Below are 27,630 nucleotides of genomic sequence, written 5' to 3'. Positions count from 1 at the left end.
TGCCAAGGTGGGGGGGGGGGTGCAGCTTCTTGACAACACCACACAAAGGGATCTGTTTGTTGAGCTGCATAAAGCCCTGCACTGATTCTCGGAGAGGATTCCCCCGTGCAGTTGGGGGAGGCAGGACCTTATTCCTTACCTCCCCTGACAGGGCCGTGTGAGAGCTTGTAGGAGGCCAGAGGCAGCTTTCTAGAGGGTTAATTCAGAATGTCCCTGTAGAACCTAGGGGCTGTGGCCTACGACAGGAAGGAGCCAGGTGGTGGTTGGAGAGACTCTAGGAGGAATGCTATGGGATGGCGCTCTGATCTCCTCTTCACTCTGCTTCTTCCCACCCCCACCTTTGGGGTAAGTGCATCACCTTCTCCTCACTGCCTGTGGGCTGGAAAGCAGAGATGGCAGGAGAGAGGTTGCCCATTCAGCCCACGTACAGGGGGATCCATTGCAGCTCACGTCCTCCTGCTTGTCCCAGCCCAGAGCAATGCCTGTCTCCGAGCCTGGACTCGGTGACTGCATTAGTTGCCAACAGGGGAGTGTGGGAGGAGAGGACACAACATGTCTACACAGAACTTTTTCTGGACTGCTGCGGTGGGGGGAGAGGCCAGATTCCATCTGGATCTTTAGGGCTCTGAGGAAGCTCTGGGATCTGGAGCGAGGTCTCTGGAGCCTAGGAACGTGCAGGTTTTGAGACATGTGGCCCCTACCTAGTCCAGCGTAACCTGCCGTGTTCCCCCACAGGAGCCGTATGAACAGGCAACACTGCCTCTATTTCCTTGGCCACATGTACTGGGTGCTTTTTCTGGTGGCTCGTCCAGAAAAGGACAAGAGCTCACTACTGCTACCCTCTGAGGGAGTTGCTGGGTTGAGATCAGCTGGTAGAAGGAGGCAATAGCCCGAGAATCCGGGACTTCAAGCGCCTAGAGTGACCTCTTACCTTTATAGACCCCCCCCCACATACACAGCTATTTTAAAGTTCAGCGTGATAGTAAAGAGACCCCTTTTCAACCTTCCACACAAGAGAAAGCCTGCAGGATTTGTCATTAACTATTTATTTCTCCTCTCCTGGCTCCCAAACTGCTTCTCCTCCCTACTGCCGCCAGCCACCTTCGAGTTCTCCCTCTTCTCTCCCCGGCTCTGCTCACTTGATTGCAGCAGCTCAGCGGATGGTCCAGCTTTACTCTCACTTCCATTCTTCTTCCCTTCTTTGGGGGGCTGCATTCGCCATTGAGCAGGCTGATGGAAATCCCTGAGTGCTCGGCCTAGGCCAGGGGTCTCCAACACGCGGCCTGCGGGGCTATTTCTCTAGGTGAGCGGCTCCAGGCCAGAGCTCAATGCCGTCCTGCACCCCAACCCCCTGCCATGAGCCCCTGCCTGCACCCCAACCCTCTGCCACACCTCACACTCCCTCCTGCACCCCACACCCCAACCTCCTGCCCAGAGCCCCCTACTGCACCCTGCATCCCGATCCCCTGCCTCACCCCTCCAACTCCCTGCCCTGAGCCCCCTGCACCTCAACTCTCTCCCTGAGCCCCCACCACACCTGTCCTGCCCCCTCTGGGGCAGGGCTGGGGACAGCGAGTGGGGGTGTCAGCGATGCGGCCCTCGGCCAATGAACTAGTCCTCAGGCAGCCGTCATGGTCATTTGAGTTTGAGACCCTGGTCTAGGCTCACAGGCCCAGCAGCTAAAGCCAAGCCCCACTGAGAGCAGGGGGAGATTAGCCTGGAGTGTCAGGAGTGGAGGCTTGGCCCATGGGGACCCAGGCACTGCCGCTGCTGCCACCTTCATGGTGAATCCTCCAACGCCTCGCCAAAGGGCTCTTCCCCATTCTGCAAACTGGCCTCACGGGCTGACTGTCTAGGAGAACAGAAACCCTTTGTTAGAGCCGGAGAGGCTCTTGCCACGGCTCCCTGAGGGTCACAGTCAAACACCTGCGAGTCTCTAGGAGGCTCTCAAACAGTTCCGTGCTCAGGCACTTGGCACCCACTAGCAATGGTCTCTGACAGCGGCATTGCCAAGGGGAGCTCAGCAAATGGTCCCTTCTATGGCTTCCTGAGTGGGCGGGAGGTTGGTCTTGTCATTTAAGGCCTAGTGTCAGAGTCAGGGCTCCTGGGTTCTCTGACTTTGGAAGTGGCTGGAGTCTAGTGGTTGGAGCTGGACTGGTATCTGTCCCACGCTTCCTTCCTGCCCCTGTCAGGGACATCGTGTGTGACCTTGCAGCCAGTTGCTTTCTATCCCTATGCCCCAGCGAACAGGGATAATACTGATCCCCTTCAGAGGGGCTGGCAGGGGCAAGGTGGGGCTCCAAGTGGCCCTCCCTGAATGTTTCAATCACTTGATGGTGGCAGCGCTACTAAGGCAAGGAAGGAATTTGAGCCTTGGGGAAGTTTTTAACCTAAGCTGGTAGAAATAAGCTTAGGGGGTCTTTCATGCAGGTCCCCACATCTGTACCCTAAAATTCAGAGTGGGGAGGGAACCCTGACATGCGCTGACCTTAGAACCTAACCCCCGCATAAGATGTGACTCCACTGTATTCATTTTTGATAGTTTAGCGACGCTCCAGGGGGAGGGGAGGGGAGGTGGGAGGCGCTGGCTTCTCCTTTTGCCTCTCAGTTAGGGCTCAGTCTATAGTCAGCTTGGCTAGGCCCCAGGCTGTGCAGCCCAGGGTAAAGCACCCTGTTACAGGCCTGCTCTGCTCACTCCGACTGTTCGTGGCCTGGGGTCCTTCCTCCCCATTTCAGACCTGGTTTCCAGAGGGACTGAGGACACACAGGCCCTCTGCCTGGAACTGGAGTTTGTTCGTTCTGGTGACTCTGACATTCAGAGGCTGACAGGTGTGGTGAGGGGGCTGGAGAAACCCCACTGCTGCGGGAAGTGGAGCTGGAGACCGGAGATGCCAGGTGATCAAGACTACCCGATGCTCTCTTCATGCCCCAGGGGCTGGAGTCTCTTGCCAGAAATGCTCCCAGGAGTCCAGGTTCGAGGACGTCTCTGGAGAGCCCCTTCCTAGGAAGGAAACCAGGCTGGTAGGATGATGGAGAAGTCTCTGTCCCAGAACTGGGAGCCAGGGACAGGTGAAGCTCCCAGACAGGCTATGCATCGGGGATGCCATTTCTCCCCAAAGAGACCCACACGCCCCAAGGAGTAAATGGCTCTTACCTCCATGAGGGACTGGGGTCTTCCATCTAAGCCTCTTTGAGAGCCAGCATTGCTTGCTTGGATGGGACGAGGTGACCTGTCCCCACTGCTCCCTGACGTGGCTCAGCTACCGGATGCACCCGTCTGGGAGGTTGTGCCAGACCCCAGGGCCTGGAAGACAGCTGGGAAGGAGGCTCCTATTCCTGTCATACCTAGAGACCCCATAGAAGGGCCAAGGGGAGAATAAAGGGCAGGAGATGAAGCTAGCCCTGAGCCTCTCTCCCACCCACACCTCCTCAAAAGTGGAGCTTTCCGAGCTCCAGTGGGGCTGTGACCCTGACACAAAGGCCTTTCTGCATCACATGGGCGCCGTGGGAATGGGAGGGGGGTAGACCAAGGAAAGGGGGGAGGGGAGTGGGTACAAGGGAAAGAGGTCCTGCCCCATATGAAGGAATTTGGGAGGCAGAGGGAAGAACCTTGCTCCACAGAGAGGGGAGAGAGTTTCTGTGAGTGCCAGGGGGCTCCATTTCCCCTTCCACTAGCTCTCCTTCTCACTCTCCCACTCCGAGGGAGGCCACGCCGGCTGGCCCAGTCTGGTCTGGCCCAGAGTCTGCAGGGTAGCAGTGGGCCCACAATAAGGCTGGGCGGTTTTCACGGAGTTGGGACTCACCACCATGGCGCCTCCCGCTGGTCGCTCCGGGAATTAGCTCACTCCATGGGGAATGCCCTCTGCTGGCAGCATCCCATCCATCTCTTGCCCTCTGTTGGCATCTGGACCCGCGTTGCTCACCGCTTGACAGTGTCCTTCAGGCCACTGCCCCTCCAGCAGTGCCCACTAGTCCATCCTCACCCCATTCCAGGGGGTGGGGGTTAGCAACACTCCTTGCACCTGCCTCGGTGGCCAACCGCAACCCCCAAAGTCTAGCCCCTTGTCTCAAGGGCCAGTTCCAATTTGTCTCAGCCATCGGATAGTTAGGTACAGTACTGCCCAGCCCATGATGCTGGTCTCCTGCTCAGGAGACAGACGTTCCCCCATGAAGTTCTGGGACAGACTACCTGCTTCTCTCCTGGACAGCCATTATATAGGGCCTAGCCTAGCCCTGATTGGCTGGCTCTAATCTCGGCCCTGATTGGCTCTCATTTGGCCCTTCTCTGATTGGCTACCAGCCTGTGCAGCCGCTCTGGCCTACTCTAGCGCCCTCCTGCATGGGGGTGGAGCAGCCGCCCCACCTCAGCGATCAGCTGTCACAACCAGGTGCGGGGCCGGCTCCAGGCACCAGCGGAGGAAGCCCACGCCTGGGGCGGCATTCCGTCCATTCTTGGGGCAGCACAGGCCGGGCGACTTTTCTGTTTTTTGCACTTCGGCAGTTCGGGTGGCGGCAGTCCAAGTGGTTGGGGATTTTTTGGTTTTCTTTTTGCTCGCTTTGGGAGTCCGAGCATTGTTTTTTGGGGTTTTTTTGCTTGGAGCGGCAAACATGGTTGAGCCGGCGCTGCTGGGCTGAGGTCGCTCAAGTGGTCAGCCCCTCAACACAGTGTATCGGGGGTGGCTCAGGCCTGGGCAGGGCCCAAGCACCCCACAAACAACCAAACTTCAAGGGCGGGCCCTGGCCTGGGTGGAGCCCTGGCAGCCAGCAAACAGACAGACTTGACAGGCCTGGCTCTAGCGTGGGCGGGGCCCCGGTGGCCACCCAACAAACAGTTCCTGTCCTGGGCTACAGCCTCCTTGCACTGTGTAGGGAGTCAGCCACCCGGGGTGGGGTGGCAGGGGGACGCGGTCCCACCCTCCTCCCCCGCGTCCCAGCCCAAGGCACTGGCAGAGGCAGGGTTGGTTGCCCCTGCGTCGGCGGGGATCCAGCCGCAACACGCCGACTGAGTCGTGCCGGGCTCTGCAGCCAGCAGCTCCTGGGCTGCCCCTGGGCTACTTCCTGCCTCCCCGGGGTTTGGTAGCTGTGGCCTCCAGGCCTCTTCCGGCTCCTTGAGGTAAACCGCAGTGGGTACTCCGGGCCAGTCCTCGTCCATGCCTGGGGTTAGGGTTAGGGTTAGGGTTAGGGGCCTCTGGAGAACAGTCCAAGTGTCCTCCTCTGTTGCAGGCTGTCCCCCAACTGTGGTGCAGGGCCGGCCTTTTATATTTCTGGTCCCACGCCCCGGTCCTTACGGTGAGGGGGGCGGGGTGATACAGGCTCCGCCCTCCAAGGGGCACGTAGGGGATCCCTCGCTCTCCTGCTCGGAGGGAGGCCACTCAGTCGCAACAGAGTCCACCAGAGGCCCTGGTGGCCAGCCAAAAAACAGTCCTCCAGGCGAGGGAGGTGGGGCGATATAGGCTCCGCCCTCCAAGGGGCCTGTAGGGGATCCCTCGCTCTCCTGCTCGGAGGGAGGCCACTCAGTCTCACTACACTCCCCGTTTAGAGGGAGTGGGAGTTGCTGGTGGCCTTGGAGGCAGAACTCCTGCAGCGCCTCTGGCACTTGGCGCAAGAGCCGGATGATGTAAAGTTGGTTCATTATGTTGGCTGTGACGTCCTCCTGCTGGAAGGGAACGAGGACCTGTCAGAGACTCAGAGGCCCCACGAAATCATGGGGAATAAAGAGCACCTGGGACCAGCAGCATTTCCACCCAGCACCCGCGCACCTCTGAGGGATGGAGTCCCCCTCCTGACCCCCAGAATGGAGTCTTTCTAGGAACCTCCAGTGCCAACCCCCCTCCTTGTAGTGGGAGCTCCTGCCACCTCCCGCCCAGTGCCTATGACAGCTGTTCCACCACCAATCCACAGCTCAAGTTCTCCGACCCCTCTCCTCCACCCCCTCCCAGGTTGGGCAGGGACGGGGCTCGCGCGGGGGGGGGGGGTGGATTCTGGCAGCAGTGAAGTGGGATGTGGGGAGCTTGAGACCTTTCATCCCAGCCACTGAGGCTGAAGCCACAGGATGGCAGCCCTGGCTAATGGGGCAGATCAGCAGCCCCTGCTGACTGGATCCTCCCGTTCTCTCTAGAGCGAGTCCAGCCCTGCCAGCAGCAGGACGAGCTTCCCCCGCCCATGTGCCTCAGAACTGCCCGGTCAATCGCCATCACCCCTCAGTCCTTGGCCTCCCAGGCTGCCAGCGACGGGAACAGCTCTGGGTGGTGGCGCGGGTGACAGGAGAGGCTCGCAGAGGGCACGTAGAGGACTCTGCTGCCCTTCCCAAGAACAGAAGTCCGTGCTGAGGCAATGCTTGTCATTCATTAGCCTTGCTAACGAGCTGGGCTGGAACTGCTCCGGGGACAAGCTGGCTCCCTCCTACTCATGGAGGTGAATTCATCTCCCTTCCCAGGAGCAGCTGCTCTCACTCTCATTCCCCACCAGTCGCCTTGCTGCCAGGCCGGCGAATGGCCAGAGGATGGGAATGAGGCCTGGGCCCCGCCCCAATCTCCTGAGTCTAATGCAGCTGCTCACCTTGCTCCCCATCAGCTGCTGGGCTTGCCCCAGGAGGGAGTAAGTGAGGAGCAGCCCAGCCTGGCTGACACGCAGCAGGGGGTCGTGCATGGCCAGCACTGCTGTCTGCAGGAAGAATCTTCTCTGCCCCTCCGAGAAGAATTTGCCAAAGACCTGAAACCAACCAGATGTGAGGCTTCAGCAGATTGCCCAGAACCAGGCTCCAAATCCTGGCCTAGAACGGCAACTCCGTCGCGTGGCTCCAGGAGGCAGCCACCTGCCCTGCAGAGCTGTGCCATGTCCTGGCAGAGTGTCCTTACCTCCCCCACCCTGGCAGTGTTCTTGTAGCCCAGGAGCCTGCTGTCCTCGTGCCAGTCCCAGCACCGAAGGTCTTCGACCTCATGGATGTTCAGGTCTGGGAAAGAGAGAGACACATACACATTGGTCATTCTGGTTGCAGGGCTTGTGTCCTTCCAATCCCATTGGTGGCTGCACAGTGGGCAGAGCCCAACAGAACTGCGGGGGTGGTGGAGAACACAGAAAGAGAGAGAGAGAGACTTATCCGCCAGCCGGGGTCACTCAGAGAGAAATTGGCTAGGGTCCCAGTCTCACTCGTCTAGCCGGGTTCCTTACCCCTCTGGCGCAGCAGGAGCTGGTAGAGCCGGTAAACCCCCTCCCTGGCCTGCTGGCTGATGTCCTGGTCTTGGTCACTGATGGACAGAGCCAGCTGTGCCACGTGGTGGCCCATCCTGGGGAATTCGGCTGAGTTCTAATGGAAGGGAGAGGGAGAGGGGACTCCATCAGCATTTTCCTGTCAGCTCCCAGTCCCCGCCTGGGCCAGGACTCTCCTTCCCCTCAGCCCCTCTGCAGGAGATGCTAGAGGATAGGAGCTAGAGCTGGATCCTTAATTATCTCTGCCCCCAAGGGAGCCTGGAGAACAGGGATGAGGGCAGGGCCCTCCAGGAGGATTTGCTTCCCCAGCTGCTCCAGGATGACAATAAGGCAAGAACCTGCAGCCTGCTCCCCTTACAAGCGAGAGTTGCCACTTAACCAGGACAAGAAGAACTTGACTCAAGCCAGGCTTATTCTCAGCTCTGATTCTGCCTCCCCAAGAGGAACACTCCTAGCCCACAGCCCCTGCAGCAGCAGATCCTCCAGCCCGTTGGAGCCGGCCCCCCTACGCCTGGAGTCAGGAAGCTGGGCTCAGAGGCCACTTACGTCAAAGTCAGGGAGGGTGATGACGGACGTGAGCAGGGCCGCGCTGCTCCTGATGGCCCTGGCTCTCTCTCGTGGCACCCTGGACACGGTCCAGTAGTTAATGTGCTGTGGGGAAAGGAGGCAGCTCAGGATTGATGGGGGGGTGCATGTGTTGTGCTAATGGCCCCCTCCATCCCCAGGAGGCTGAGACATTGTATGCGGTGGGGGTGGAATATCAGATTAATTGACGGCAGAGCTTTAGAAGGGGACTCTTGCCCCCAGGACGATGCTTGTATCCTGCAGGTCACAGCTTGTCATTGTCTCTCTAGATTGGGACAATGCTCGGTGTCGGGGTTGGTCCCATCCCCCCTGAACTGCTAATTCCTGAACAGCTCCCCAGGAAGGAGACAGACCCCTCCCCACACCCTGGTTCTCAAGTCCTTGGCTGGGTGAAGGGACTGAGTGTGAGCACAATCCACCCAGGAATCTCGGGGCCATGAGAGACAAGGGCTGATTCTCTGGGGCCCTCCTGTTTCTCTAGGAATGAGGCTGTGGCTCTTCTCTGAGGACCATCTTCTGGATCTCCCAGGAGGGGTTCAGACTCTCACTCCCCAAACCAGCCAGCGGCCCTGTGCTTAGTGCTCGACACAACCAGGCAGAGCTCTGGGTGAAGTCCCAGCTCCTTCCTCTGTCCTTCAAGGAGGAAGAGCCTGACCCTGCATTGCACTGACTGCCCTGACCAAGGACAGCCACTGGGGGCCCAGCTAGGAGGACAGACTGGAAAATGGATCTAAGAGAGAAGGTCAAATTGCCTCCACCCCTCTCATCGGGCTCACCTCCAAGATGTAGTGGAGCTTGTCCGTGTCTGGGGTCTTTGCCAGCAGGTTCCCCAGCATGGCGTCCAGAAGGTGTGGTATGACCCTATGCAGATCCTGCAAAGCAAGGGAGAGCCATGGGTCAGACTTAGGGAAACTGGGGCTACACCTGCCACAGGATGGGAAGAGGGGTCTCTGGGAAGCACTGGTGAGGCCCCCAAACACATATCCTGGCCTCTCTCATTCCCATCCCACTGCAGGCAATTAGCAAGTATTCAGGCAGGATGACAGCTGGTTCTTGAATCCATGATTTCGCTGATCTACCTGGACTTGAGTGGTGCCCTTCTCCGTGCCCAGGGTGAAGAGGGCGTGCAGGGCGGCTTGGAGGAGGTGGGTCTCCAGCTCCAGCTCCAGGTAAGGTGTCATGGTGCTGGCAAGAGAGTGGAGCCGGTATTAGACTGTGCAGTGCAGGGGTGGGACTGACACCGACATGGATGTGAAACTGCAGGGAAATAGGCAGAGGCTGGCAAGAATGGAAACTGAGGCACCGAGCCAGGGAATGATAAGGCCGAGGTTTCCCAGACAGACTGTGGCAGGGCAGGAATAGCACCTGTTCCCTGGACCCTGCTGCCCCTCCTGTATCTGATCCTGGGAGTCAGCCTCTCCCCAAAGCCATTGCAATGTGACTGGAGTGAAAAGAACAGAGCAGCCAGGAGTGGGAGTGACCCTTCCTCCCACCTCTGCCAGAGGACCCCCCGGCTTGGGAGGTGACCTGGGAGTGGGAGGGGCAGTGACTCCCAGCCACGGGCCTGAGCAGCACCGGGGTTAGGGGAACCGGGCGGGAGGGTCTCGGTACCTGAGGTTGGCCACAGCAATGAGGGAGTTGGCCAGGACGGCGCTGGGTGGAGAGTCAGGAGGAAGCTCCTCAATGAGCTCCTGTGAGACCCAAAGGAGACAAAGGAGCGTGTGAGATTCGGGCCTCACTGACACTCCCCAAGAAGGAGATTACACAGCCAGCAGGATCCCCCCAGCTGCCTCCCGCTCCTCCGATTCCTGTCACTAGTTCTCCCATCTCTTCTCCCCAATCTTCAGCCCCAGCAATCCCTGCCCTCAGCTGCCCTCCAGCACCAGCCATCCCCCAACCATCAGCCCGGGGAGACCCCTGCCCCTCCCATGTCTCTGTCCACCCTCCAGCTGCCGGGCGCCGTGTCTCACTCACCACAATCCTCTCCACCATAGCCGCCTTCGAGCAGTGTGGCTCCAATGTGTCGTCCCCTCTCTGCTGGGCAGCGAGGCACGCGGGGTAGATGGCGTGCAGGAAATCGAGCTGCTGTGCCTGGTCCTGCGCCCACCAGGAGTGGGGTTAGGTGAGAGAGAGCCAGTTAGCCAGGGACCTCCCGGCCCCAGCCACACCAGCTGCAGGACTTAGGCCTGAAAGGGGGATAGTGGGGACCCGCCTATTGTCCAAATCACCCACGACTCCTCCACAATCAGGGTCAGGAACTGGGACAGTGCCTGTGGGGGGAGGAGACCCCGGCTGGTGTGTGACAAACATCCCCATCTTGGGGGTCCCAGATCATGAAGGAGAAAGGTCCCCTTAGGGCCAAGACCTTCTTGCGGGGGCTCGGGATGCTGGGAAAGAGCAGGACAATCTCAGTTCCAGCACAGCTGGGGAACGTTTGTACCTTTTCTCAGCCATGGAGATGCTCTCGGATGTTCATGAGAGCAGCCTCCTCTGTTACCAAGTCTACCCGTTCTTCTTCCTCCTCCTCGTCCTCGGAGTGCCTGGCGGACGCTGCACCAGGGAGAGATGGGGACAAGGTGACGCCTGCTGCCACTTGGGGGAAGGACAGGGGCATGGTGGGACAATGTGTCCCCTTCCCACCTCCGGGACATAGGGCAGATTGGGCCCCACACTCCCCCCTCTCAGTGATGTCGTCAGCCCCTAACTCCTTCAGGAGCCCATAGCAAAGAGACCCCCCCACACACTGTTCTGGACTCTCTTGGAGGTGCCTCCCCTCCCCAACCCCCACGCAAAATGGAGCACCAAGGACCAAAGTGGCAGCATCTAGTGTCAGTGGGGTTCACATGGCTCAGGCCAGACACCTGGGATGGAGACCCACCACCGTAGCACTGCTCGAGGGCCTGGGCCCAGGGTGTTCACAGCCCCCTCCTCACTCCTCTCTGAACCCAGCCTGGCTCCTCACCTTGAACGAAGCAGATACGTCCGTCGGCCAGGCTGCTGTCCGAGTCGCAGGCGCTGCTGCTGTCGGATGGGGAGCGGCCCGAGCTGCTGGGGCTGGCAAAGGGATCCACCACCTCCTGCCCTGGGGAGGCTGGAAGGTCCTCACTGACCGAGCAGGGCGATGGCCCCTGTTGGAAGTTGGGGCTGGGCTCCTGGGGCCGCTGCTGTCCACACAACAACAAGACCCAGAGACACCCTGCCCGGTTCCGCCCCTGGGCTGGGTCCTGCCTGCCCAACCGCAGCCTGGCCCAGCTCCATTTTGGCCTGGGAGGTGATGCTCCCACCTCGGCGCCTGCGCTGGGAGTGGGTTTCCTCCACCAGAAGGCTGGGCACTTCCACCTCCTGGCGCGGCCGGGATCTGCTTCCCCGCCAGCGGGGACGGAGGGGCCGCTCCGCTCCTGGGGAAGATGGTGGCTGCTTCCCTCAGGCTCTGGGGCCACCTGCAGAGCCTTCTTCCTGAACATCCTCAGGAGCCGGCCATCCTGGAACCCAGCGGGGAGCAGGCGTGAGTCTGGGGTCAAGGCAGCCGCTCACTAACCAGCCTGTTTGGTCCCTCCCCGTCCCTGCCCAAGCCGGAGCAGCTCCTGCTCCCCCCACCGGGGTACAGGGAGGGCAAGCTACACACACTGGCAGGAGTTCATTGCATGCTCTGCCCCACCTCAACGCTCCCCCTCGTCATCCCTGGGGCTGCAAGAACCGGGAAGTCTCGTCCTTTTCGAGCACTGGGGTCAGTCACAAAGACCACTGGTCACTTTGGACAGGCAACTCCCTCCTGTGACCACAGACCACACTCACCCCCCCACCCCCGGCCCAGGCTAGAGAAGGAACTGAACCCAGGCAGGGCCGGCTTTAGGCCGATTGGCCCGATTCCCTGGAATCGGGCCCCGCGCCTAAGAGGGCCCCGCACACTCACCCCGGCAGCAGTCATCTTCGGGGGCCCCGCTCCCCTGGCCAGAGCGCCGGCCGGAGCACGGCAGCCCCGTAGCCCCACAACCCATGCTGGAGCACAACAGACGTGTGACCCTGTGACCCCAGCCGGAGCGTGGCAGCTCCACGACCGCGGCCGGACCACAGCAGCCCCGCAGCCCCACGACCCCGGCCGGACCGTGGCAGCCCCGTGATCCCAGCTGGAGCTCCGGCCAGAGCGCAGCAGCCCCGCAGCCCCACGCCCCTGGCTAGACCGTGACAGCCCTGCAGCTCCGCGACCCTGGCCAGACGTCCAGATGGAGCACGGCAAGCCCCGCAGGGCCCCCTCCCACAACCGGCACTCCGAAGTGTCTCCCCAGGAATCGGGCCCCGCACTTGCTAAAGCCAGCCCCGAACCCAGGAGTCCGGACTTCTTCTGGGAAACCATTCCCCACTTCAAAGTCCCTAGGCATAGCAAGGCCAGGGCCCCCTCAGTTCCCATTGATTTCCATGCTCAGCAGCTCACCAGGTCTGGCCCAGCTCAGAGACTCTCAGCCTGGGGAACAGTCTCCCACAAGGGAAGGGCTGGGAGCTCCATTGCTGGGATCTTGCCAAACACACTGGAGAGGGCTCTGGAAAAGCCCCTCCCCGGTCTGAGTGCGAGGGGTTCCTGGGGGCTGTTTGCAAATCCAATCTCCTTTGGGAGAGATTCTCTCCCCCTCTTTCTGCCTCTCCCTGGACAGACAGGGGACGCCACCGAGGAATCCTAATGCCACTCACTTGCTCTGGTGATGGAGCGATGGATGGAGGATGTTCAGGGTCGTCTCTCACCCTTCTCCTCACTCTCCAAGCCCAAGGCAGGCTGGAGAGGGTGGTGGTGAGCTGAGGAGTTACCCTGCCCAGCAAGCAGGCAGGGTGATGGCACGGGGCGATCGGCTGGCTGTGAAAACAAGAGTCTGTCTTATTGCCAAGGGACAGAGAAACTCGCCCAGCGGCAGGGGGTGCTGGACACCGCCCTAGTGCGGGGATGACAGCGCGTCCGGGATCCCCACATCCCAGCACTTTACACACCTTCCTGGAGCCTCCTGACCCCCCTGGGCTGTCGGGACTGCGACCCCAATCCCAATGATGAGAACCAGGCCTGGGGAGGGGAAGCTACTGGCTCAGGGTCACACCAAGTGTCAGAAGAATGGATGGGACCCAGCAGGCCTTCTTTCCAGGCCCCTTTGCTAACCACTGCTGCACACTCCCTCCCACAGCTGGCAATTACAACCAGGCCCTCACGTCCGCTCCCCCTGCTTTGAGAGGGAGTGTGCTCCGCTGGAGTGACTGGACCAGGGGATTGGGAGTCAGGACTCCTGACTTCCATTGCTGGGTTTCCTGTTGGTTCCACTGCTGGGTGTTTTCCTTTCCCTGTGGGACTTTGAGCAAATTGCTCCCCCCCTCTCTGGCTCTGTCCCCAGCAGTCAAATGGGGATTTAATACTTTCCCACTATTGGAAAGTGCTGGGAGAAGCCCCCAGCAAAAGCTGCTCTGACAGCGCTAAGCAGCATCTGCCCATTGAAGGTGAGAGCGCACTGCCCAGGAGGAGGAGTGTTTGGCTCTGGGGTTTCACTTCAGCCCAGTCTAGAGAGAGGGGCCCAGCCATGGAGTCTGGCTCAAGAAGACCAAGTCTCCAATTCGTTAAGGGCGTTTTGAATTCCAATCCTTTGCTCAACGTGCTTGGTGTCATTTGCAAATTGTAGAAGCATGCTCTCCACTCCATTTTCCAAATCCTTAAGGAAAAGATTGAATACTACCGGCCCCCGGACTGATCCCTGCCGGACCCAGTAGGTACTGCCTCTCCGTTGGACAGCCAAACATGGAGAAGGGCTCTTGGAGTCTGGGCTTTCAACCAGCTCTGCACTCCCATTACACTGATTACATCTAGACCACATTTCCCTCGTTCGCTTGTGAGAATTTCCCATGGGACACTGTCAAAAGCCTTAGTGACACCAAGAGAGATCACATCTACTGTTTAACCACCTCCACTAGGCCCGGAACCCTGCCAAAGAAGGAGCTAGGATTGGTTTGGAATGATTTGTTCTTGACAAGTCCACGTTCACTAGTCCTAAGAACCAAATTATCCTGTAGGTGCTGACAAAGGGATTGTTTAATGATGTAGTCCAGTCTCTCTCCAGCTATGGAAGTGAGGCTGGCTAGTCTGTAAGTCTAGTTGGGACTAGGACCAAAGAGCCCTGATTTTCAAACTAACCATCGGATCTTGAATTTCATACATTGAATGACCTGAATAAAGTGCTCTCAGATGAGTTCCAGACCAACAACAGTGCACAGTAATTATTCAGCAAGTATTTGAGGAGAACTGCAATGGTAGAGAGAATCATGAGCTGCTCAGAGACAATTAATGCAGAGAAGCAGCAAAATTCATCAAACCTAGAACTGCTTATAACTTATTTACTTGGTCTTAAAAGAGAACAAGGACCTGAGTCTCCTCCCTGCCAATAACCCCCTGCTCAGCCAGTCAGGGTAGAGGCTGAGGACGGGAGGCTGAGGGTTCTCACCAGAGAGCCCAAAAGATGGCCGAGGTCACTGGTGGGGATCAGTGGCGTAGCCCCCCCATGGCTCCTCCGGCCGTACCGTTCTGCCCCCTCGGTCCGCCCCATGGCTCCTCCGGCCATGCCGTTCCGCCCCCGCAGCCCCCCCTCATGGCCCCTCCAGCGTGCCGCCCACCCCATGGCTCCTCTGGCCGTGCCATTCCGCCCCCTAGGCCCCCCCAGTGGTTCCTCCGGCCATGCCGTGCTGCCCCCGCAGCCCCCACTCATGGCTCCTCCGGCCGCGCCGCCCCCCCCCATGGCTCCTCCGGCCATGCCATGCCGCCCCCTTGGCCCCGCCATGGCTCCTCCGGCCATGCTGTACCGCCCCCTCGCCCCCCCCCCCCATGGCTCCTCTGGCCATGATGTGCCGGCCCCGCGGCCCCCCCTCATGGCTCCTCTGGCCGCGTCGCCCCCCCGCATGGCTCCTCCGGCCATGCCGTGCCGCCCCTTCAGCCCCCGCATGACTTCTCCGGCTGTGACCCTCCCCATGGCTCCACCGGCCATGTCGTGCCGCCCCCCCGGTCTCCCCATGGCTCCTCTGGCTGTGCCGTGCCGCCCCCACGGCCCCCGCTCATGGCTCCTCCGGCAATGCTGTGCCGCCCCCCCCGGGGTCCCCCCATGGCTCCTCCGGCCGTGCCGTTCCGCCACTGCAGCCCCCCCCATGGCTCCTCCAGCCGTGCCCCCCCACATGCCTCCTCCGGCCATGCTGTGCCGCCCTCTCGGCCCCCGCATGGCTCCTCTGGCCGTGATGTTCCGCCCCCGCAGCCCCCCCCCCATGGCTCCTCTGGCCGTGCCGCCCCCACATGGCTCCTCCGGCCGTGCTGTGCCGCCCCTTCGGCCCCCCCCCCCATGGCTCCTCCGGAGATGCCGTGCCGCCCCTGCGGCCCCCCCCATAACTCCTCCAGCCATGCCGTTCCGCCCCCGCGGCCCCCCAATGGCTCCTCCGGCCGTGCCGCCCCCGCGGCCCCCCCTCATGGCTCCTCCGGCAATGCCATCCTGTCCCCCCGGGTCCCCTCATGGCTCCTCTGGCCGTGCCGTTCCACCCCCCTCAACCCCCCCCATGGCTCCTCCGGCTGTGCCCCCCCATGGCTCCTCCGGCCGTGCCGTTCCGTCCCCATGGCCCCCCATGTCTCCTCTGGCCATGCTGTGCCGCCCCTGCGGCCCCCCCCATGGCTCCTCCAGCCATGCCGTTCCGCCCTGCGGCCCCCACATGGCTTCTCTGGCCATGCCCCCCCCATGGCACCTCCGGCCGTGCTGTTCCGCCCCCACGGCCCCCCCCATGGCTCCTCCGGCCGTGCCCCCCCCCTTTGCGTGCAGGAGGTCAGCGCCGGCTGGGCAGGCCAAGCTTCAGAGCCGAGCGTGGGCCCCGCCTGCTGGCGCCATGGTAACCCCTAACTAAGGCGCCGCTTTTGGAAAATGTGCTGAGGGGAAGTGGCTGCTTCCCCTGCACCCCCCCAGCTACGCTACTGGTGGGGATCACTGCCGGGGCACTAGTTCAGCCCCACATTTTTGGGTGGACCTCCCACCGTGGGAGCTGCAGAGCACTCCCCCGCCACACACAAACACACACACCCTGGTGCTGGGAGGGGAACAGGGGAAAGGACAAAAGAAGCAAGAGAAGAAGAGAAAGGAGGGAGGGCTGGACGAAAAGGTGAAACAAAAAGGACAAACCCCAATGTCCCCAGTGATTCTAAGGGACAAAATCCCAGGTGCGGAATAAAATTCTGCCTCCTTAAGCTCGTGTTTTCCATGCCTAGAATTCAACTCCCACCCATTGGATCACACTGAACAGGTTTCACACCTGGAGGAGGCTCTTACCTTCTACACAGGGATGTCTGCTTTCTAGTAAAATCACGAAAAGGGAAGGAGAACACTCGACAGAGGTTCCTCCTGCCGCTCACGTACGTGAACCCGAATATTCTCTCAGTCCTCAAAGAGAGACCTCGAGACAGAGACTTGCTGAAGCAAAGCCCCAGGGGTCTCTGAGCTTTCCCGGGCCACTAGCCTCTGTCCTGCCTGGCTGATGTCAGCATCTCTCTGTGAGGTCACCACCTTTGACCAATAGTCTGAGGTCCTGCAAAAGGCCTTTCTGATGTCACTCCCACGCCCCTCCCTTGCTGTGCTAATGTCCTGCCCTGGTTTGGCACTTTGGAGTTTTGAGCTACTCCCTGTGGATCACCCCACTCAAGGCGTGTTTATTTTAGGAAGCGAGCCGACTGGACAGTAAAACCTTAGACGCTGCTCCCAATGCCACACTCCGTTTTTCAGAAATTACTAGACTTGATGGCCAGAAGAGACCATTAGAGCATCTAATCTGACCCCCTGCATGTCACAGGCCTCCTGTATGACACCATAGCTACTTTGGGGGCAAACACATTCCAGAAAGGCATCTAGTCTTCATTCAATGACATCAAGAGATGGAGAATCCACCACTTTCCTTGGTAGCTTGTTCCTGTGGTGAATCATTCTCGCTGTTGAATATTTGTGCTTTATTTGTAATATGAATTTGTCTCTTTTCACCTTCAAGCCACTGGGTCTTGTTCTGCCTTTCTCTGCTCGATTAAAGAGCCCTTTAATACCCAATCTTTTCTCTCCATTAAGGCACTTCAACACTTCAATGAAGTCACCTTTCAATCTTCTTTTGAGAAGCTAAAGAGGTTGAGCGCTTTCAATCGCTCACTAGAAGGCATTTTTCTCCAGCCCTCAGAACATTTGGTGGCTCTTTGCTGCCCCAGCTCCAATTTCACAACATCTTTTTCAAAGGAGGACACCAAAACTGGATGCAGTATTCCAATATCGGTCTCACTGATGCCGTGTCACCTCCTGTGACGCTATTGACATACTCTGTTACTGTATAGATCACCGTTGCCACCACTGTTATATATTTGCAGCCAATATTGTATAAAGGTTGTCATGGAAGGGGTCTCTGGAGAGGTTCTGATTGGCTGATTAGAATTATGCTCTCTGTATATGTGTAGCAGTTTTGTAGTTGACGTTCTGAATATTGGCTCTATACTGTCTGTATTTCAAACTTGTGCTATGCTTCCGGGGAACACCCCAGACAAGTTGGTGTTAGTTCTGCCTAGCCTGCTTGATGGTCCACTAAGGACCATGAGCTATACAATTTACCCATTGAGAGAAGGTAGATACACTTTGTGACTCAGCAAGGCATGCAGGGACCATACCTATGGACAGAACTCTAAGGTTTTTCTATGCCACATGCTGGAGAGTGTCCTTGGGACAAAGAAAGCAAAGACCACACGGCAAGAGACTATAAAACGCTGATGCCTTGTCTCCATCTTGTCTTCAATCCTGCTTCATACCTCTGGAGGGACTTGGCTAAAAAAGGAAGCTCTATACAAAGGACTGAATAACCCATCCCAGCTGTGGATGTACTCCAAAGACTTGATTTGAACCTGCAGTTTGGAAAAGCAGAGGGCACTAGTTGAACGTCAGGCTTGCTTAGGCCAGATGTAGCACAATGCCATTTGCTTGTAAGCAGCATTTCAGCTTATGGAATGCCCTCCTCCATTTGTGAATCCATTGATCCTTCATTTGTTTTCAAGCACATTCTTCATTGCTTTCAAGTTACATTGTTATTAAAATAAGTCTCATGAAATTGGAACTAACACAAAATAATTTCTTTTATAAAAGTGATAAATCACCCTTGATTAGAACTTCATAACTCGGGATTTTGTGCAATTTCATGCCAAGCTTCTTTGCCTTGGTTTAATCCTTGGGTACAGCCCCAGCAGGTTGTGTGATATATATCCTTCCTTGTCACTTAGCCGTGCCCACCAGCACTCAATTTCATCTTCATCTTCCCGGCGTCATGCAGTCTCCTTCTTTCATGGACAACTCATCGTCATTCTGTGCTTCATAATCCCAGAGTGCGTAGATCACTCCTTTGTTCATTATCCCCATTTTCTCCTGCACTCCGCACAGAAACCGAGAGCACTGGGTGTAGCCTTCTTCCATTTCTTCACATTTGTCTGCAGCTGTCTGCATGTCACTGTAGGTCATAGCAAACACAGCAGCACCTGATTCCACTAGGAATTTGCACACCTGGAAGTTATTGCAAGATGCCGCGCAGTGTAAAGGGGTCCATCCATCACTATCTGCAGCGTTAACATTCACACCAAACTGTACCAGAAACTTTACAATCTCGGAGTGACCAGCACACACGGCATTGTGAAGTGCTGTAATTCCTTCATCATTGGGCAGGCTGGGATCTTCAACCTCATAAATGATTCTCTGCACAAGGTCAAATTCTCCCTCCAAAGATGAATCTAAAAGCAATGCAAGGGGGTTGAATTTCACTCTCATTCCATGGGCAATCCTCTCTGAGCCAGTTTTACGTAAGTTCGTCCTCTTCCCAGGAGGTAAGGAAAACTGTCCAGTGACTTCAGGGGGTCGCATACTGAAGGAGTCCTCTCCCAGTCCCTCTGGTTCTCCTGATGGGTAAGGTGGTGGTGGGTATGGAGGATATTTCTCCATGTAAACTTCCAGTGGTTCTGCTAACTCTAGACTTGGTTCTTCCATTTCAGACTGCATGAGTGCATCACTGTCTGATGTTACCTCAGGCACGCTACCTAGCCCTGCTGAAGGTAGAGGCACTTCATTCTGATCTGTGCTTCTATCACTGCTACAAGCCTGAACCAAGAACTTTGCCATTACTGTATGCAGGGCTGGCGTTAGGAAGTGCGGGGTCCAATTTGAACATTTTAGGCGGCGCCCCGACAGGGATGAGTAAAAAAAAACACGTAAAAAAACCCCTTTCATTTCTTCCATGTATTATTTACTTTCCATAACTATATAAATAAAATCAAAATTATATATTACATATATTGCTTGCTGGAGGCAGGGCAGGGGCAGGGCAGGGGCTGATTGTAGGTAGGGTCTGCCTGGAGGCAGGGCAAGGGGTGTGGGGCTGGCTTGAGACAGGGGCTGTCTGTGGGCAGGAGAGGGGGTGCGGGGCTGAAAGCAGGGCAGGAGGTGCAGCAGGGGCTGGCTGCAGGCAGGGGGTGCGAGGACAGCAACAGTGGGGTTCGTTGCCCGGTGTGCTTCGTGCCAATAAACATACCGGGGTGGAGAAACAATCAAAGTTTATTTGAGATCTCAAAGTGATGCAAGGAGACAGGCAAGTCTCAAATCAAGCACACCAGCAAAAACAGTTTCTCTCTTCTTATACATTTTACAACTAAGCCCCCCCTCTCTCCCCGTCTCTACCACCCCCCCTCTACTCCCCCTCCCCTCTCTACCGAAGGCATGTTTATACATTTAAGCAATTAAATCATTCTAGGGCTATAAATCTAGCTTGTTAGTAACACTCCTCTAAACAGTTATTTGGTTCTGTTTACCCTTAGTTTATTACCCCTTCCCCAGCTAGAAACATGCAAACCTCATCGTTATCGTTTGGTACCTGGTCTGAGCAAGGTCGTAATTGCTAACTGACTGTTTACACATTCCAATTCCTGTCCTTGGTTTTTGAGGCCGATTAGAGTTAAACATGGAAGGACAGAGTTTAAACATGGAAGAACTTTGGCTCAGGTAGGCCTAGTGACCCCAACAGCCCCGCACGCCCTTTCCTACCCGCAGCCAGCCCCTGCCTGCAGCCAGCCCCACACCCCCTGCCCCCACCAGCCCCTGTCTCCAGCCAGCCCCTGCCTGCAGCCAGCTCCGCACCCCCTGCCTGCACCAGCCCCTGCCTGCAGCCAGCCCCTGCAGTGGTGGGAGGCGGAGTCATGCAGTGGGAAGCAGGGGGGGTTGCAGAGGAGCGAGGGGGAGTCATGCCATGGGGCCGGTGTTTGCAATGGGGGAAGGAGGTGTAATGCCATGGGGTGGGGGGTTGCAATAGGGTGAAGGGGAATCATGCTATGGGGCGGGGGGTTGCAGTGGGGCAAGGGGGAGTCATGCCATGGGGCCGGGGGTTGCAGTGGGGCGAGGGGGAGTCATGTAATGGGGCCGGGGGCTGCAATGGGGGGCAGGGGGGTGGCAGAGGAGCGAGGGGGAGTCATGCCATGGGGCGGGGCATTGCAATGGGGGCAGGAGGAGTCATGCCATGGGGCGTGGGGTTACAATGGGGGGAGGGGTAGTCATGCCATGGGGTGGGGGGTTGCAATGGGGGAGCGAAAGTCATGCCATGGGGCGGGGGGTTGCAATGGGGGGAGGGGGAGTCATGCCATGGAGCAGGGGGTTGCAGATGAGGTGGAGTCATGCCATGGGGCTGGGGGCTGCAATGGGGGGAGGGGAGTCATGCCATGGGGTGGGGGGTTGCAGATGAGGGGCTGTCATGGGGCCGGGGGTTGCAGTAGGGCGAGGGGGAGTCATGCCATGGGGTGGGGGGTTGCAATGGGGTGAGGTGGAGTCATGCCATGGGGCGGGGGGCAGCAAGGGGGGAGGGGGAGTCATGCCATGGGGCGGGGGGCAGCAAGGGGGGAGGGGGAGTCATGCCATGGAGCCGGGGGCTGCAGTGGGGCAAGGGGGAGTCATGCCTTGGGGCCGGGGGTTGCAAGGGGGTGAGGGGGAGTCATGCCATGGAGCCGGGGGCTGCAGTGGGGCAAGGGGGAGTCATGCCATGGGGCGGGGGTTGCAATAGGGGGAGGGGGAGTCATGCCTTGGGGCGGGGGGTTGCAATAGGGCGAGGGGGAGTCATGCCATGGGGCGGGGGGTTGCAAGGGGGGGAGGGGGAGTCATGCCATGGGGCGGGGGGGTTGCAAGGGGGGAGGGGAAGTCATGCCATGGGGAGGGGGGTTGCAATAGGGTGAGGGGGACTCATGCCATGGGGCGGGGGGTTGCAAGGGGGGGAGGGGGAGTCATGCCATGGGGCGGGGGGTTGCAAGGGGGGAGGGGAAGTCATGCCTTGGGGCGGGGGGTTGCAATAGGCTGAGGGGGACTCATGCCATGGGGCGGGGGGTTGCAATAGGGTGAGGGGGAGTCATGCCATGGGGCAGGGGGTTGCAATGGGGCCGGTCCCCAGCTGACGGAAGCTATTTAAAGTGCTGGGGCTCCAGCTCCCTCTGCTGCCTCGGTCCTTCCCCAGGGCTCCGGCAGCTATTTAAAGGGCCAGGGTGGTAGAAGCAGGGGGGCCCCTGCCCTACCTGCAGCCAGCCCCTGCTGCACCCTCTGCCCTGCCTCCAGCCCCTGCACCCCCTGCCCTGCCTCTAGAAGCTAGGGTGACCAGACGTCCTGATAAAATCGGGATCGTCCCGATTTTTCAGTGTTTGTCCTGTGTTCCGACCAATCTCTGATCGGGATGCAATTTGTCCCGATATTTCGCTCTGCCAGCAGCACTCAGCTTTTTTTTTTTTTTCTCCACCTGCAGACCTCCCCTCCCACCCACCCCCATGTCTCGATATTTTGTTCCTCTCATCTGGTCACCCTACCTCCAGCCCCTGCATCCCCTGCCCTGCCCGCACCAGCCCAAGAGCCCTGACAAAGGCGGTGGAACCGGATCCCCTGCCAACGACTGCAACAGCCATAGTGGATCCAATCCCAGAGACCCAGCCAAAGCCAGTCCCAGAACCGGAACTGGCAACACAACCAGCACCGGAACCACTGCCAGCACTGAGTCCAGCGCTTGCAAACCTGTCTACAACTCCAACGCAAGAGGGCACCAGCGAGCCTGACCTGGCAGAAGCAGCAGATAACCCTACCCAAGAGGCTCAGCCAGAGCCTGAAATACAACATAGTGCACCAGCGGACAGCGGTTCACAGTCAACGGAAACAGCCCCAGCACCCGCATCGCTTCCAGAGGGACCAAGCCCCAGTCCACAGTCCAAGGAAGAACTGATGTCTCCAGCATCAAGGGAACAGTTCCAGGCCGAGCAGGAAGCAGATGACAGCTTTCAGAAAGCTTGGGCAGCGGCACGGAGCACCCCACCGCCTCTCAGCTCTTCTAACCGATCCCGGTTTGTGGTAGAACAAGGGCTTTTATACAAGGAGACTCTTTCTGGTGGGCACCAGGAAGACTGGCATCCTCAAAGACAGTTGGTAGTTCCCACTAAGTATGGGGTAAAGCTCTTGAGCTTAGCCCATGATCATCCCAGTGGCCATTCTGGGGTGAACAGAACCAAAGACCGGTTGGGGAAGTCCTTCCACTGGGAGGGAATGGGCAAGGACGTTGCTAATTATGTCTGGTCTTGTGAGGTGTGCCAACGAGTGGGAAAGCCCCAAGACCAGGTCAAAGCCCCTCTCCAGCCACTACCCATAATTGAGGTCCCATTTCAGCGAGTAGCTGTAGATATTCTGGGTCCTTTCCCAAAGAAGACACCCAGAGGAAAGCAGTACATACTGACTTTCATGGATTTTGCTACCCGATGGCCGGAAGCAGTACCCTTAAGCAACACCAGGGCTAAAAGTGTGTGCCAGGCATTAGCAGACATTTTTGCCAGGGTAGGTTGGCCCTCCGACATCCTTACAGATTCGGGAACTAATTTCCTGGCAGGGACCATGAAAAACCTGTGGGAAGCTCATGGAATGAATCACTTGGTTGCCACCCCTTACCACCTCAAACCAATGGCCCGGTCAAGAGATTTAATGGAACTTTGAGGACCATGATACGTAAATTTGTAAATGAACACTCCAATGATTGGGACCTAGTGTTGCAGCAGTTGCTTTTTGCCTACAGGGCTGTACCACATCCCAGTTTAGGGTTTTCACCATTTGAACTTGTGTATGGCCGCGAGGTTAAGGGGCCATTACAGTTGGTGAAGCAGCAATGGGAGGGGTTTACGCCTTCTCCGGGAACTAACATTCTAGATTTTGTGAGCAACCTACAAAGCACCCTCGGACACTCTTTAGCTCTTGCTAAAGAAAACCTCAAGGATGCTCAGGAAGAGCAAAAGGCCTGGTATGATAAACATTCCAGAGAACGGTCCTTCAAAGTAGGAGACCAAGTCATGGTCTTAAAGGTGCTCCAGGCCCATAAAATGGAAGCGTCGTGGGAAGGACCATTCATGGTCCAGGAGCGCCTAGGAGCTGTTAACTATCTCATAGCATCCCCCACCTCCAACATAAAGCCTAGGTATACCATGTTAATTCTCTTAACCCCTTTTATTCCAGAGAATTAAAGGTTTCCCAGTTTACAGCCAGGAAACAGATAACGCGGAGTGGCCTGAAGGTGTCTACTACGAAGGAAAAAGTAATGGTGGCATGAAAGAGGTGAACCTCTCCACGACCCTTGGACGTCCGCAGCGGCAGCAGATCAAGGAGCTGTGCACAAGCTTTGCGCCAATGTTCTCAGCCACCTCAGGATGGACCGAACGGGCATACCACTCCATTGACACAGGTAATGCTCACCCAATTAGAACCCCACCCTACCGGGAGTCACCTCATGCCCAAACTGCTATACAAAGGGAGATCTAGGACATGCTACAGATGGGTATAATCCGCCCCTCTAATAGTGCATGGGCATCTGCAGTGGTTCTAGTGCCCAAACCAGATGGGGAAATACACTTTTGCGTGGACTACCGTAAGCTAAATGCTGTAACTCGCCCTGACAACTATCCAATGCCACGCAAAGATGAGCTATTGGAGAAACTGGGACATGCCCAATTCATCTCTACCTTAGACTTAACCAAGGGGTACTGGCAAGTACCACTAGATGAAGCCGCCAAAAAAAGGTCAGGCTTCGTCACCCATGCAGGGGTGTATGAATTTAATGTACTCCCTTTCGGGCTGCGAAATGCACCCGACACCTTCCAAAGACTTATAGATGGTCTCCTAGCGGGATTGGGAGAATCTGCAGTTGCCTACCTAGGTGATGTGGCCATTTTTTCTGATTCATGGGCAGAACACCTGGAGCACCTGGGAAAAGTCTTTGAGCGCATCAGGCAGGCAGGACTAACTGTTAAGGCTAAAAAGTGTCAAATAGGCCAAAACAGAGTGACTTACCTGGGGCACCAGGTGGGTCAAGGAACTATAAATCCCCTACAGGCCAAAGCAGATGCTATCCAAAAGTGGCCGGTTCCAAAGTCAAAGAAGCAGGTCCAATCCTTCTTAGGCTTGGCCGGATATTATAGGCGATTTGTACCACACTACAACCAGATCGCCGCCCCACTGACAGACCTAACCAGAAAGAAACAGCCAAATGCAGTTCAGTGGACTGATGAGTGTCAAAAGGCCTTTAACCAGCTTAAGGTGACACTCATGTCTGACCCTGTGCTAAGGGCCCCAGACTTTGACAAACCGTTCCTAGTAACCACAGATGCGTCCCAGCGGGGCTTGGTATCTCTGGAGGGTGCTAAACAGAAGCTACTAAAGTTAGATATTTTAAAATCAGCAAGTCCAGATAACTTGCAGCATAGAGTTTTAAAAAAAATGATTGCGGAGTTCGCTGGACTTGACTGATTGGATACTTTTATAAAAGATCCACTCTAGGATTTATTTTGGGAAAGCCCTATGGTCTGTGTTATCCAGGAGCTCAGACTAGGTGACCACAATGGTTCCTTCTGGCCTTGGACTCTATGAATCTATATGGGAAAGAATTTGCCGGTCAAAGTGGAGGGAGAATCACCCCATCTGCTGGCAATGCGGAGGATCTGACACAAACCGTGTGAGGGAGCACACAAATACCAGGTCTATCGATGAGACAGAGACTGAAGTGGGTTGGAGTAAACTTTAATTATGAAGCAGGAAGGGAGGGGAGTTTACAGGAATTAATACAGCTTGGAAATGAGTGGCAGATGGGATCTGGAAAATGAGAAGAAAGGTCAGTTTTCTTTCTTTCTTTCTTTCAGTTTAGAAGCAGCTCCCACATCAGCAGTGGAACCAAAGGCAGTGATGTGACATGGAAGATTACAACAGCAGGCTAAAATATATTTTGTGTTGCATTCCCGGCGCTGCACAGGGTTCTAAAGCACATGACCAGGGAAGAGACCTGCAGAATATTCAAAGCAAATATGTTAAGCTTCACAACACACGCATGGAAGGTGGAGATCATGAACACCATTTGTCAGACGGGGAAACCGAGGCAAGGGGCGGGGAAGATTGATTTGGCCTCAGCATCACAGACAGCTTGGAAAGATTCATGCTAAAGACCTTTGGAGGTTCTTCTTCAGGCTTGGATCTCCATCCTGTGATTCTCCTAGGAATCTGCAAACAAAAAGTGACAACACTGGAGTCTATACCACGCTTCAGTCCCACCTGTTATTTAGATCTCTAGCTAAGGGTGGAGGAGGGCAAGTTCTGAGGAAGGAGGGATGAAACTGCCGGGGGGAACAACCAGTGGCTGACTCACCGATGCTCTCCATGGGGCTAGGGGCACTGTGCTGCAGATAACAGGGTGAGCAAGTCACTAGGGGGTGCTCTCCCCCTTGGAGTCAGGGGTGACCCCACTTTCCCACAGCTGCAATACGGGGCTCTGCACTGCAGGGCGCGGGGCAGGGACCCAGTAGCTGGCGCTCTCCCCTGGCAGTCAGGGCTGATGTCATAATGAGTCTCTAGGGGGCGCTGTGCTGCCAGGAGCCCCACGACCGACTGCTGGAGTCTGACCCCCAGCGTTCAATCCCAACACAGCTGATTCCGCTCTGCCTACCTCCTTCCCACCCCTGCCATTTCAGTGCAGTTCAGGAGCCTCCTTTGCTCCCCATCCAAAATGGTTGGGCAGCTGTCATGCCCCCAACACACCCCGCCCCAGAGGTGTCATGTCAACCGATGGCTGAAGAGCTGCCCATGGGAACAGAGCCTCTGACATACACGATACCTAGCCAACTGTGGTACTGGTAGGTGCAACCATCCCTCTGCAGCTAACCTTGTGTAGGTTGAGAAAGAAAAGGGGAGAAGTTTCAGCCTTGGTGGGTCGTTTTGAGTTTGGGGACAAGTCCCCAAGACCCTGCCAATCAGAGCTGCCTTCCCCGGAAGAAGCCAGTTACCTTCGCACTTCATCAGGAAGTAGGTGACGAGGAAGATGAGGCAGTTGAGGGTGAAGAATGAGCCCCCCACGGCCAACTCCCGGGACCAGCTGCCTGGGTGGGTTGTGGAGAGGAAACGTGATGGTGAGGGAGGGGCAATGCACTGCTCAGAGTGTGTGTGTCCCTGCCACCCCCTGCTGGATGGGGTGAGCCCTGCTCTGTGTGTGTGTCTGTGTGCGCACGAGGGCTGGGGATCATACGTCCTGGCAGCTGCTGAGAAAGACAGAAAACGAAGATCCAAGATATGAAACAAAATAATATAATAATTCTTTGGGGTCACTTGATTGTAATAATAAACAAATGCAAAACAACAACAACCACAAAATGTAACTGTTGCTTTGCAGGTACAGGTACAAAAGATCTCCGTCTTCCCTAATGTTTCTGTTGGTCTTATTTATTTAGTAGTCCACTGACTGTGGGGAAAATAATGCCAAGTGACTTGGGGAAGTGTTTGTGCATGTGATAAATGAAGGTGGGGAGGGGTTTCTTCCTTTTATGGACACCCAGCCAGCCAGTTAGCTATAAAAACACTGTTAGTAGCTCTTCTCTACTTGCTTTACCTGAATGGGTTAAGAAACCCACAGGTAAAGGGAAGTGAGTGGGCACCTGACCAAAAGAGCCAATGGGAGAGCTGGAACTTTTTAAAATTGGGAAAAGACTCCTTGTCTGTGTGTTGTGGTTCTCAGGAGAAGAGGGGAACGGGGCAGCAGTTATGCTGTGAGAAGCTTCAAGCCAGGTATGAAAAATCATCAGATCATACCTAGAGATGGCTTATCTCAAACCCCAGATATGTAAGTAAATTAGGGAATGTCTAGGAAGAGGCAATTAGGGTTATTTCTTTTATTTTGTATTGGCTTGTGGACTCCTCTGTGCTAACCCCAAATGCTTTTGTTTTGCTTGTAACCTTTAAGCTAAACCTCAAGAGAGCTATCTTGATGCTTAATTTTTGTAATTGTTTCTTTTAAGATGTAGCAAAAAGCCTAAGTTTCAGATGTATTTTCTTTCTTTTTGTTTTTAATAAAAGTTACCCTTTTTAAGAACAGGATTGGATTTTTGTGTCCTAAGAGGTTTGTGCATATCCTGTTTGATTAGCTGGTGGCAACAGCTGATTACCTTTCTTTTCTTTCTTAGCTCTTCCCCAGAGGAGGGGTGGAAGAGCTTGAGGGTACCCCACAGGGAGGAATTCCCAAGTGCACCTTCCTGGGTCCAAAGGGTTTTTTTTTGCACATGGGTGGTGGCAGCATCTCCCCATCCAAGGTCAGAGAGAAGCTGTGACCTTGGGAGTTTAATAGCAGCCTGGAGTGGCCAGTATTAAGTTTTAGAATCCCTGCGGGCCCCACCTTCTGCACTCGCAGTGCCAGAGTGGGGAATCAGCCTTGACGCTGCATAACAAACGTTTGCCCCTGCAAGAGAAGAACAACTCA

At 56.7% G+C, this 27,630-nt stretch overlaps 1 protein-coding gene and 1 pseudogene across 1 annotated transcript in view; one reads left to right on the top strand and one right to left on the bottom strand.

Moving 5' to 3' along the window:
• Positions 1-27,630, top strand: part of LOC135975479 (uncharacterized) — a 500,168-nt gene that overhangs the window by 116,583 nt on the left and 355,955 nt on the right. The window lies entirely within an intron of this gene.
• On the bottom strand, positions 17,734-18,919 carry LOC135975521 (apoptosis-stimulating of p53 protein 2-like; annotated as a pseudogene).

This window comes from Chrysemys picta, chromosome 13, assembly GCF_011386835.1.
Source record: "Chrysemys picta bellii isolate R12L10 chromosome 13, ASM1138683v2, whole genome shotgun sequence".
Lineage (NCBI taxonomy): Eukaryota > Metazoa > Chordata > Testudines > Emydidae > Chrysemys > Chrysemys picta.
Note: the sequence above shows the minus strand (reverse complement) of the source record. Positions and strands in the feature narration are given on the sequence as shown.